The sequence below is a fragment of the Triticum aestivum genome, chromosome 6D, assembly GCF_018294505.1.
Source record: "Triticum aestivum cultivar Chinese Spring chromosome 6D, IWGSC CS RefSeq v2.1, whole genome shotgun sequence".
Lineage (NCBI taxonomy): Eukaryota > Viridiplantae > Streptophyta > Magnoliopsida > Poales > Poaceae > Triticum > Triticum aestivum.
In genome coordinates, this window is record NC_057811.1 from 444,892,607 (window position 1) to 444,904,429 (window position 11,823).

The following is an 11,823-nucleotide window of genomic DNA, read 5'->3' on the forward strand; positions in this document are numbered from 1 at the left end:
GTATCACTACATATTTATTGATTCGGTGGTTATTCATTGAATCATTCTTCAAGGGAATCCATGTAGTGTGCTTAACCTCACCTCTCACCACTTTCCACTGAGGGTGCGGTCCTTGCCATGGGTCATTGTCGCCGTGCAGGAGAACCTCCCATTGCTTGATGCATTGGCGATGATGTTCCTGGAGAGATGTGAAGCGGCGGGGAAACGCAACCATGTACAGGGCGCTACAACAATGACTCCTTGCATTGCCATCGAATGACCCTCCTGCTTAGGCGATGCTCCTGGCTTTCCTAGTAGACAACATATATACCTTGTAAGCATGTGTTGAGTTTGACAGCTTTCAGGCCGTGATCTACACACACGCGATCTGTGGATGCCTCGATCTGAGCCCAGGAGGAACTCGAGGACGAACAGAAACACACACACGAACACGGGAGACAGTTTTGCGACGCCTTAATTCCAGCGTCTTTTCTGTTTCTCTTCTTTTATTCAACAGGGAAAACAAACTGAGCGACTTCTACGCCACGACCCAACATGCTCGCGCCATCCCACGGCTTCGGATCGTGGACTCGCTCGTGCTACGAAAACGCTAGACACGACTTGGCCGCAACGTGGACTGAGCACGCTTCTGGCCATACAGAAACATGTACGTACAAAACACGTACAGATAAACTCCTAGGTGTCTATAACTGAAACACAAAGAAGAAAGACGTACAGTCTTAGGAAACTAGGAAAGAGGACAAGGTTAACAACAGCAATCACCTACTTAAACTTGTCACTTGCCTTTCATTGCCCTCATGCCAATCCTCTCCCTCATCTCCAGAAATTTTATTCTTCCAAGCGGCTTTGTGAGTATGTCAGCCAACTGATCGCCACTACGGACATGCTACACGGACATTGATCCCGACTCCACCATGTCGCGGATGAAATGATATTTAATATCAATATGCTTACTACTGTCATGGTAGACCGGGTTTTTGCAGAGAGCTATAGCTGACTGGTTATCAATTTTCAGTAATACTTGATCAACCTCCTGCCCGAGCACATCAGCTAATAGCCTCGCCAACCATATTCCTTGACAAGTTGCATATGCGCCCGCCATGTATTCAACTTCACATGATGAGACAGCGACGACTTTCTGCTTCCGTGAGAACCAAGTGATCAGACAAGAGCCAAGATAGAACATAACTCCACTTGTGCTTTTTCGATCGTCAACGTCCCCAGCCATATCACTGTCACTGTAGCCATACAGGCGCAACGCTGTTCCTTCCTTCCTCTCATAACAGCACCTATAATCCAGTGACCCCTTCACATATTTAAGGATGTGCTTGACAGCAGCCAAGTGTTCACTGGTTGGTTTCTCCATGAACCTACTGACAATGCAGATAGGGAAAGCAATATCCGGTCGTGTATGAACTAAGTACCCGAGACTTCCAACAATGCTACGGTATTCAGTAGTGTTAGAGTAGTCATTATGGTATACGACTTCTAGTCCAAGTCAGTTTTGTACCCCTACCCCAAGTCGGTTTGTACCCTCTTATATACTCTTGTATGCCGCACCAAATCATCAATAAGCAATAGTTTTATTCAGCTTTCATGGTATCAGATACCGGTCCCAGGGTTTAGGGTATGGCTCCGCCAACGCCACCGCCGCCGCCGCCACCCGGCTACTTCGAGCGCCGGGCCGCACTCATCGCCAAGGCTGCCAACGCCGCGGCCGCTTCTCTCTCGGCCCTCACCATAGCTCCACAAAACTACCCTGCACCCATCCTCGCCGCACCAATATCTCTTGCTGACACAATCTTCGACGTCAGCCCCTACATCCCCATAGTTCTTGATATCGCCGCCCACAACTACTACCATTGGAGACATCTCTTCGATCTCCACCTCGGCCGCTGCAACCTGCGCTCGCATGTCGCCGCCAACTGTCTTCCCCGCCCCGACGATCCGCAATGGTTGAAAGACGATCTCGCGATCGTCCAGTGGTTCTACACCCGCATCACCACCGAGATCTTCAACATGCTCGATCACGACGGCGCCACCGCTGCCAACATCTGGCACTCCCTCCGTCAGCTCTTCCAAAGCAACACCGACGCTCGGAAAAACGCTCTCCACACCGAGCTTCGCAATATGGTGCAAGGAGACGCCCCGGTGAACCTGTTCTGCCAGCGCGTTAAGACCATTGGCGATGAGCTCCGCGAACTGGGCGATACAGTTAGCGACTCACAACTAATCAATATCGTCGTCGCCGGCCTCAGCGAAGACTTTGACAAGCAAGCCTCGATCATACCGATGATACGGCCCCCTCCTACCTTCGCTGAAGTACGTTCCTTGCTACAACTCGCGGCGGAAACACAAGCTCGCAAGGATTCTTGCCCCAAGGTCTTTCATGATGCGGCTCGTCCTCCTCTGTCGTCTACACCAGCGCCGCCTTCCAGGCCGGCTCCTGCCGCCGGGCCGTCCGCATCGTCATCTGTTGAACCGCCCCCAGGCTGGCGTCCTAGTCCGAACTACCGCGGCAAAAACCCTATCTACAGGCCGCCGCCGCCGACTCGTTCGGTTCCGCCTACGACATCACCAGCACCGAGTCCTGCACCACCCACCAGTGCTCCATCTGCGGTTGCATGGCGGCCTCCTCATGATCCTTGGACGGGGCTTGTTCAAGCATGGCCCATGCCCTGGTCCGCTCCGTCCACCATCGGTGCTCCGCCGGCATACTCAGGTGCCTGGCAACCCGGCCTTCGGCCGCCTACTGGTGCTCCCGGGGTTCTCAACCCCCGACAGCCGGCCAATGCCTATCATGCCGCCCCGACGTATGCTCCGTATGGTCATTATAGCACCGACGGCGGCGCCTACTACACACCTCAGCCGGCCCTGCTCCCAACGCCACCCCCACCACAGCCGGCCAATGCCTACTACACTCCCCAGCCGGCCCTACTGCCTTCACCATCGTATTCGCCGGCACTGCTTCCGACGCCACCCTCACCTGCGACGCCGAGCTGGGATCAAGCTGCCTTTCTCCAGGCCATGAATAACTTTGCTGCACAAGGAAACTCAGGTACGGATTGGATCTTTGATTCAGGGGCCTCTAGTCATATGTCTTCATCTAGTAATTGGTTATCTTCTTGCACTAAATCTCCTTTCCCTTCCATTATCCTTGGAGATGGATCATCTATTCCTATATATTGTGTTGGTCAGGCTCAACTTCCCTCTTCCACCAAACCTCTTTTACTTCGCGATGTTCTAGTTGCACCCGCCCTCATTAAAAATCTTATCTCTGTTCGCCAATTTACTTACGACAATCTAGTTTCGGCTGAATTTGACCCTTTTGGTCTATCTGTGAAGGATTACCTGACCAAGGCCGAGATCGCTCGCTTCAATAGCTCCGGTGATCTTTATTCTCTTAATGGAGTTCCTGCCGCCACCCCTCCAACATCCATGCTGGCCTCCGTCGATCCCTGGCATCGTCGCTTGGGCCATCCCAACCCCGCCGTCTTAGCTTCTATGCTTAGTGAATTTACCATACCATGTAATAGGGACTCTCATAATTCTGTGTTTTGCGAGTCTTGTCAATTAGGCAAACATGTGCGTCTTCCCTTTAGTTCCTCTAGTTCTTGTAGCACTTATCCCTTTGAATTAATACATTGTGATTTATGGACCTCTCCCATTGCAAGTGTTTCGGGTTTTAAATACTACCTTGTTATCCTAGATGATTTCACCCACTTTGTCTGGACTTTTCCTCTACGCAACAAATCCGAGGTCCATTCTCTTTTCCTTAATTTTCAACGCTATGTGTCTATTCACTTCTTCCTCCCAATTCGCTTTATCCAATGTGACAATGGTCGCGAGTTTGATAACATTAAAAATCGTACTTTCTTCTTACAACATGGCATCCTGCTTAGGTTCTCATGTCCCTACACCTCCCCTCAAAATGGTAAAGCAGAACGCTCTCTTCGCACCCTCAATGATATAGTTCGCACACTCCTCATTCAATCATCTATGCCTCCCAAGTTTTGGGCTGAAGCCCTACACATGGCCACCTTCCTTCTAAATATTCGACCTTCTAAAACTAAACCCAACACTACTCCCTATTATTCCCTCTTTCTTTCCCACCCCGACTACTCCGTGGTTCGTGTTTTCGGCTGTCTCTGTTTTCCCAATGCCTACGCCACTTCTGCAAATAAATTGTCACCACGCTCTATCCCATGTGCTTTTCTCGGCTTCTCTGACGAGCACAAAGGCTATCGCTGTCTCGACCTTCACACCGGACACGTTCATGTCTCTCGTCATGTCACGTTTGCTGAGCACATTTTTCCTTTCTCACAACGCACTACTACACAATCCAACACCCCTAGCTCCGCAAACACCCCCTCTCCCCGTCCTTTCCAACTATATACTCCCCTACCTGCCGAACACAACTTATCACCACCACCATTAACACCCACCATAGCCAATCCCAACCATACACTCACCCCACCCGAGACGTCCCCAACACCCCTGACCCCTGCTCCCTCCCAAACACCCCCGGCCCCTACTCCCACTCCACCACCCAGCCCTGCTCCCACTCCACCACCCAGCCCTACTCCTTCGTCCGACTCTTCCGCTGCGCCGGACTCACCAGTACCCACCTTACCCCCTCGTGCTATTCCTACAGCAGCCCCGATTAATGATCATCGCATGCGTACTAGGGCCAAATCAGGATTTCATCAACCCCAAGACCGCCTAAACCTTCATACCTCCGTATCTCTCACTTCTCTTCCAAAGAATTACAAAACTGCTCTACTTGATCCCAATTGGGCCGCTGCCATGCAAGAAGAATATAATGCTTTACTTCAAAACAACACCTGGCAACTTGTTCCTCGTCCTCCCAATACAAATATTGTTTCTGGCAAATGGATTTTTCGCCAAAAGTTCCACTCCGATGGGAGCCTCTCACGATATAAAGCCAGGTGGGTTTGTCGTGGCTTTTCTCAGCAACAAGGAATTGATTACGAAGAAACCTTCTCTCCTGTTGTTAAACCTAGCACCATTCGCACCGTTATTAGTGTTGTTGTCTCCTCTTCATGGCCCATTCACCAACTTGATGTTAAAAATGCTTTCCTCCATGGTTCCCTTCAAGAAACTGTCTACTGCCAGCAACCTCTGGGTTTTGAAAATCCATCCTTTCCAACTCATGTATGTCTTCTTCAGAAATCTCTCTACGGTCTTAAACAGGCCCCACGAGCTTGGTTTCAACGCTTCTCCTCCTTCATTCAAACAATAGGCTTCACTCCATCTCTCTCCGACACCTCTCTTTTTGTGTATCATCAAACTTCTAACACTGCCTATTTACTTCTCTATGTAGATGATATCATTCTTACCGCCTCCTCTCAAAAGTTCTTAGATCATATTGTCTCTCTTCTTAGATCTGAATTTTCTATGACTGACCTAGGACTCCTTCATCATTTCTTAGGCATTGCTGTTGTTCGAGATTCCTCCAGCCTTTTTCTTTCCCAACGCCAGTATATTCTTGATCTTCTTAATCGTGCTGGTATGCTTGACTGTCAATCATCTCGCACTCCTGTCGATACTAGTTTTAAACTTTTGGCTACCGGTGAACCCTTTTCCGATCCTACTCTCTATCGTAGCCTAACAGGTGCTCTCCAATATCTCACCATTACTCGTCCTGAAATCTCTTTTGCTGTTCAACAAGCATGTCTCTATATGCATGATCCCCGGGTTCCTCACTATAATCATGTTAAACGCATTCTTCGGTATTTAAAAGGAACTCTCAATCATGGTCTCCACCTCAATAATTCTTCTCCAAACTCGCTTACCGCATACTCTGATGCAGACTGGGCTAGTTGTCCTGACACTCGAAGGTCCACTTCCGGTTTTGGTGTTTTTCTTGGTAACAATTTGATTTCTTGGTCTTCGAAAAGGCAGGTTACAGTCTGACGTTCGTCGGCCGAGGCTGAGTATCGCGCTGTGGCACATGCCGTTGCAGATACAATCTGGATTCGGCAGTTACTCTCCGAGCTACACAGGCCTATTGAGCAGGCCACTATTGTCTACTGTGACAACATATCAGCAGTCTACATGACCAGCAATCCAGTTCAACACCGACGCACAAAGCATATTGAGATTGATATACATTTTGTTCGTGAAAAGGTTGCTCTTGGTCAGGTTCGGGTGCTTCATGTTCCCTCTACGGCTCAGTTTGCTGACATTTTCACCAAGGCACTGCCTACTAAGCCGTTTCAAGATATCTGTTTCAGTCTCAATGTCGTCGAGCCTGCCGTTGATACTGTGGGGGGATGTTAGAGTAGTCATTATGGTATACGACTTCTAGTCCAAGTCAGTTTTGTACCCCTACCCCAAGTCGGTTTGTACCCTCTTATATACTCTTGTATGCCGCACCAAATCATCAATAAGCAACAGTTTTATTCAGCTTTCAAGTAGCATCTACTGGTGGAGTTGTACTGGTTTTCCTCAATTTCAGTTGGGTTCCATCGGCACATGTGCTGGGTTACAGTCCATCATTCCCTCCTTCTCAAGAATTTTTGTAGCATAGCCTGACTGACAGAGAAAGATGTTCCTTGGACTTTGACGTACTTCTATTCCAAGATAATATGACAGCAACCCCAGATCACTCATACTGAATCTGTCTTTCATTTGCTTTTTGAAAGAAGCCACTTCTTCAGTGCTTGTTCCAGTAATGATTAAATCATCTACATATACTCCAACCAGCAACTTGGATGTGCCATGACACTTCTTGTATAGGGCGTGTTCCAGAGGACATTTTTCAAAACCCAGTTGCACTAGAGTTTGATCCAACTTTGTGTTCCATGCCCTTGGAGCTTGCTTCAGACCATACAAAGCTTTGCTCAATTTCAGAACTTTTTCTTCCTCTCCATTCACTTCAAACCCTGGTGGCTGTGACACAAACACTTCCTCAGCAAGTTCACCATTTAAAAATGCTGACTTTACATCCATATGATGTATTTCCCAACCCTCCTGAGCTGCAAGTGCAATGATAAGTCTGATGGTTTCCAAACGAGCAACAGGTGCATACACCTCCTCAAAGTCAATTCCATGCCTCTGAACATATCCCTTGGCTACTAACCTGGCCTTATGCTTCACTACGTTGCCATGTGAGTCCTTCTTCAATTTAAAAACCCACTTAAGACCAATTGGCTTTGTACCTGGTGGTAGATGCGTGAGCTTCCAAGTCTTATTTTCTTTAATGGAGCTCAACTCGTCCTGCATTGCACGCCTCCAGCATGCATCTTTGCTTGCCTCCAGGTACGAGGTTGGTTCAGCCATTCCCAACATACACAAGCTATATTCATCACCATCAATCTCGAAAGTTTCATCATAAATATCGTCGAGCAGCCGGTACCTTTGTGGTCCTTCTGACGTTGTTGGTTCTGAAACATTTGTTGGTGGTGATACAGAGTTTGGGGATGACTGCACCGCCGTCATCGGGGTCTCTGGTTCAGCTGTACTTTCAGAACTTCTCACCTCGTGATCAACCTGCAATTTCCCAGGTATTGGAGATGGCATGGGCACGCCAACGTCCAGATGTGCACCATACTGAACTGTGAAGGTAACACTACTCGGCTGTGTCGGTTCAGTCTTCTCTGAAACCCAATCCCACTGTCCATCTTCTTCAAATACTACTTCACGAGAGATGTGCAGTTTGTTTGTCCTTGGATCAAACATTCTGTATGCCTTTGAATTTGGCTCATACCCAATGAAGATCATGACCGAACTGCGATCAGCCAGCTTGGGAAGATGTGCACCAATTTTCTTAACATGTCCAAGACATCCAAATGTGCGCAGAAAATGCACATCCGGTTTCTTCTTGTACAGAGCCTCATATGGAGTCATATTTGGGACACTCTTAGTTGGTGCACGGTTGAGCAGAAAAACTGCAGTGGCTACAGCTTCACCCCAGAAAGTACCTGGCAATTGTTTGTTCTTCAACAGGCTCCGCGCCATCCCCACGACAGTTTGGTTTCGGCGTTCAACCACACCATTTTGTTGCGGCGAGTACGGAGCAGTGAGATGGTGCTTGATCCCCAAATCTTCACAGAACTGAACAAACTCCCTTGAGGTGAATTCGCCTCCTCTATCTGTCCGAAGTGCCCTGACAGTCAGTTTCAATTCAGTCTCAACTGATGCCTTGATCTTCTTCACTGCACCTAGTGCCTCATCCTTGCTTTTGATGAGCACAACCCACATATAGCGAGTGCAATCGTCCACTATCAACAAGAAGTACTTTTTCCCACCAAAAGTTGCTGGAGAAATTGGGCCACAGAGATCTCCGTGCAACAGCTGCAGAGCTTCGTCTGCGCGAAAGTTAGCTTCAGCAGGAAATGGTCTACGGCGCTGCTTAGCGACCAAACAGCCATCACAAAACCGATCACCTTGATCTATCAATGGTAAACCTCTCACCATCTCCTTCTGACCTAAAATTCTTAGCGCTGAGAAGCTCACATGACCATATCTTGCATGCCAAAGCCATGCGTCATCACCTGACTTGGACAGCAAACACTCTGGCAATGTGATGTCAATATGAAACACATACAGCCGGTTTTTGGTTCTTCTCACTTTAGCTAGCACCTTGCACTCTCGGTCTTGCACCACCATCACTCCATCCTCAACTGAATATTTGCAGCCTATCTCGTCAAGCTGGCCGAGGCTAATGATATTGTTTTTCAGCCTCGGTATGTAGTACACCTCAGTCAAGATGCGGTGATCACCAGTGTATGCCTCAAACAAAACCGAGCCTCGTCCCTCGATCTCAACAGTGGAACCATCTCCAAATTTCACTGCACCGCGAATGGAATGATCGATCTCTGCAAATTTGTTTAAGCACCCAGTCATATGGTTGCTAGCCCCGGTGTCCAAATACCAGGCCTTATCCATGCTTCCCTGCAGCTTAGGTTGTACTTTGTCCTCGTGCAGCATCACAGTTTCACTCACTGTCTCTGTCACCTCAACCAGAGTGCACACCTCTGTCAACAACAGTGCTGGATCCTCATCAACTTGCTTTTGCACAAGATTGGCCTTCTCTCGCTTCGGTTCCGGGCAATCAGAGGCGAAATGACCATTGACATTGCAGTTAAAACACTTAACTTTTGAAATATCAAACTTACGATGCTTTTTCTGCTTGCCCTTCCCATTGTTCTGGCCATGGTCACCACGACCTTTGTCCTGGCTGCCGCCTTGTCCTCCGCCTCTCTTTGCACCGGAACCTGAGGCACCGCCACTGTCAGTCGATTTCTTTCCTTTCATCAGCGATTCGAGGGCACGTGTGACGAGCATCAGCTGCTCATCCTTGTCGCTGCGGTTCTGCCGGCGCCCGCGCTGGTTCTCCTCGAACGCCGTGAGGCGCCCAACTGCCTCCTGCAGAGTCATCGTCGACATGTCACCCCACTGCTCGATGGTGTTGACGATGTCAGCGAAGCGATCCGGGACGGCGCTGAATAGACGCTCCACCACGGCCTCTTCCCCAAGGGTGACGCCGAGGGAGCGGATCTCGCTCACCAGTGTGGTGAGTTTCCTGGCAAACTCCGGGATAGTTTCCCCGTCCGCCATGTCGAGGCGATCGAACTGCCTTTTCAGTTGCCGCGCGCGTGCCTTCTTCACGCGATCCTCTCCGACGCGGGCACATCGGATCATCTCCCACGCCTCCTGCGCGGTGTCACAGTCCGCAACCTGCAGCATAACATGATCCGGGACGGACTGGGAGAGCGCCGCGAAGGCCCCCTCGTCCGCCGCTTGGTCGTACTCACCGGAGCCATCAATCGCCGACCAGACACGTAGCGCCTTCATCAACACTTTCATCTTGATAGCCCACAAAGAGTAGTTCGTGTCCGTCAGCATGGGGTACTGCACGGGCACATTGGTGGCTCTCGACGGAGCAGCCAGCACCACGGCGCCATCACCGTCGCCTGTGCTCGGCCTCCTGGCTGCCGGCGGCGTGTACTTTCCGCCACCGCTGCCGCCGCTCTTCCCGTCGCTCTTCTTAGGAGACGTATCCCCCATCTCCACCAATCGCCTCCGATCACCGCCGCCGGACGCCGCAGGAACCTAGAAACCCGAAGCTCTGATGCCAATTGACAGCTTTCAGGTCGTGATCTACACACACGCGATCTGTGGATGCCTCGATCTGAGCCCAGGAGGAACTCGAGGACGAACAGAAAACACACACGAACACGGGAGACAGTTTTGCGACGCCTTAATTCCAGCGTCTTTTCTGTTTCTCTTCTTTTATTCAACAGGGAAAACAAACTGAGCGACTTCTACGCCACGACCCAACATGCTCGCGCCATCCCACGGCTTCGGATCGTGGACTCACTCGTGCTACGAAAACGCTAGACACGACTTGGCCGCAACATGGACTGAGCACGCTTCTGGCCATACAGAAACATGTACGTACAAAACACGTATAGATAAACTCCTAGGTGTCTATAACTGAAACACAAAAAAGAAAGACGTACAGTCTTAGGAAACTAGGAAAGAGGACAAGGTTAACAACAACAGTGTTACTACTGCAGGCTATAAATGTCTTCGTTTGCTAACATGAGAAAATCAATGGACCACCATCCTTGCTGATTGATTCGCGCGTGTGTGTTTTGTTTATCTGAGACACCAAAGGGGGAGCGTAAACATGAAACATCATGTGTAGTAGATGGTGTTGCACCTCACATGCAGTGGGTGGTGAAGCATGGGGCCATGACTATGGCCGATGTGCTGCTGGAGAACAACGTGAGCCTGAAGGTAGTAGGCGTGAACGGCCACCTGGTATATATGGAATTGTTTTCTCTTCTGTTCCCCTAAAATTGTACTCTATTTTTGGGTGTTGTTGGATTTGTTTTCCCTTTTTCCTAACAAACGGACTCTCCCTTTCATTCATTGATAATGTAGTTGATTCAACGCCTGATTGGTCATTGGTGGGTCAGGGCTTAAGGCTCATAGGTTTGTGCAAAAGGGTGTATGTTCATTTTGCGAAGGTCTATTTCTCCACAGAAAACTATTGAATAATGCTTGTGTGCGGGAATTCTGATTTAGGCACACCTGCCAATCTGTAGAGCTATTGACATCCAAAATATTAAATACATTGTCTGGAAAAGGATACAACCTAATCTCGGCGAGATGGTTAACTTTTATTTACATTTAGAAACTAATTTATTTTCACGACATGGGGCGAACTATTAGATCTGATCTATATGTGTGGTAGAGTTACTTTCTTGTCTGCATCAGCGTTTTAGTTTCGACAATAAGATATTGAGGCAACATTTCTTCTACCTCTTGGAGATTTTTTAATGCCGATGCAAGTGGTCTGAAGATGTCTTCATGACCAAATTTGCAAAGTGATGAGGGAGATATGTGATGGGACATGGAAACGTTTTTAGGGCTTACAATATAAAAACACTAAAATTGCAAACTTTCTAAGGGAGATATGTGATGGGATGTGAGCTAACCATTATTTCATACAGAGCTCCACTCACCCACCCTAACCCTGTCATGACGCTCTATGAGCACTTCCTCTAAGAAGAGGAGACACTTGTGCATGCTGTGCAAGGTGATACACAAGATTGAGAGATGGTCTTGTAAGCTCATGGCGATCATGGAAGTAGTGCAATTCCTTTGTACAAGGAGAAGGACGCCGGGGTGCGGGAGTCTGAACAGGACCGGGTGCTTGTGTGTGAGAGCCTCAAAGATGTGCTTAATCAGCTTGCTCTTGCGTAGGTCGAACACCAATGAGTAATTGTGGTGCCATATGGAATACTGAAAGACGCGCGTCCCGCACCCGCGTCGCTCTCCAGGGGG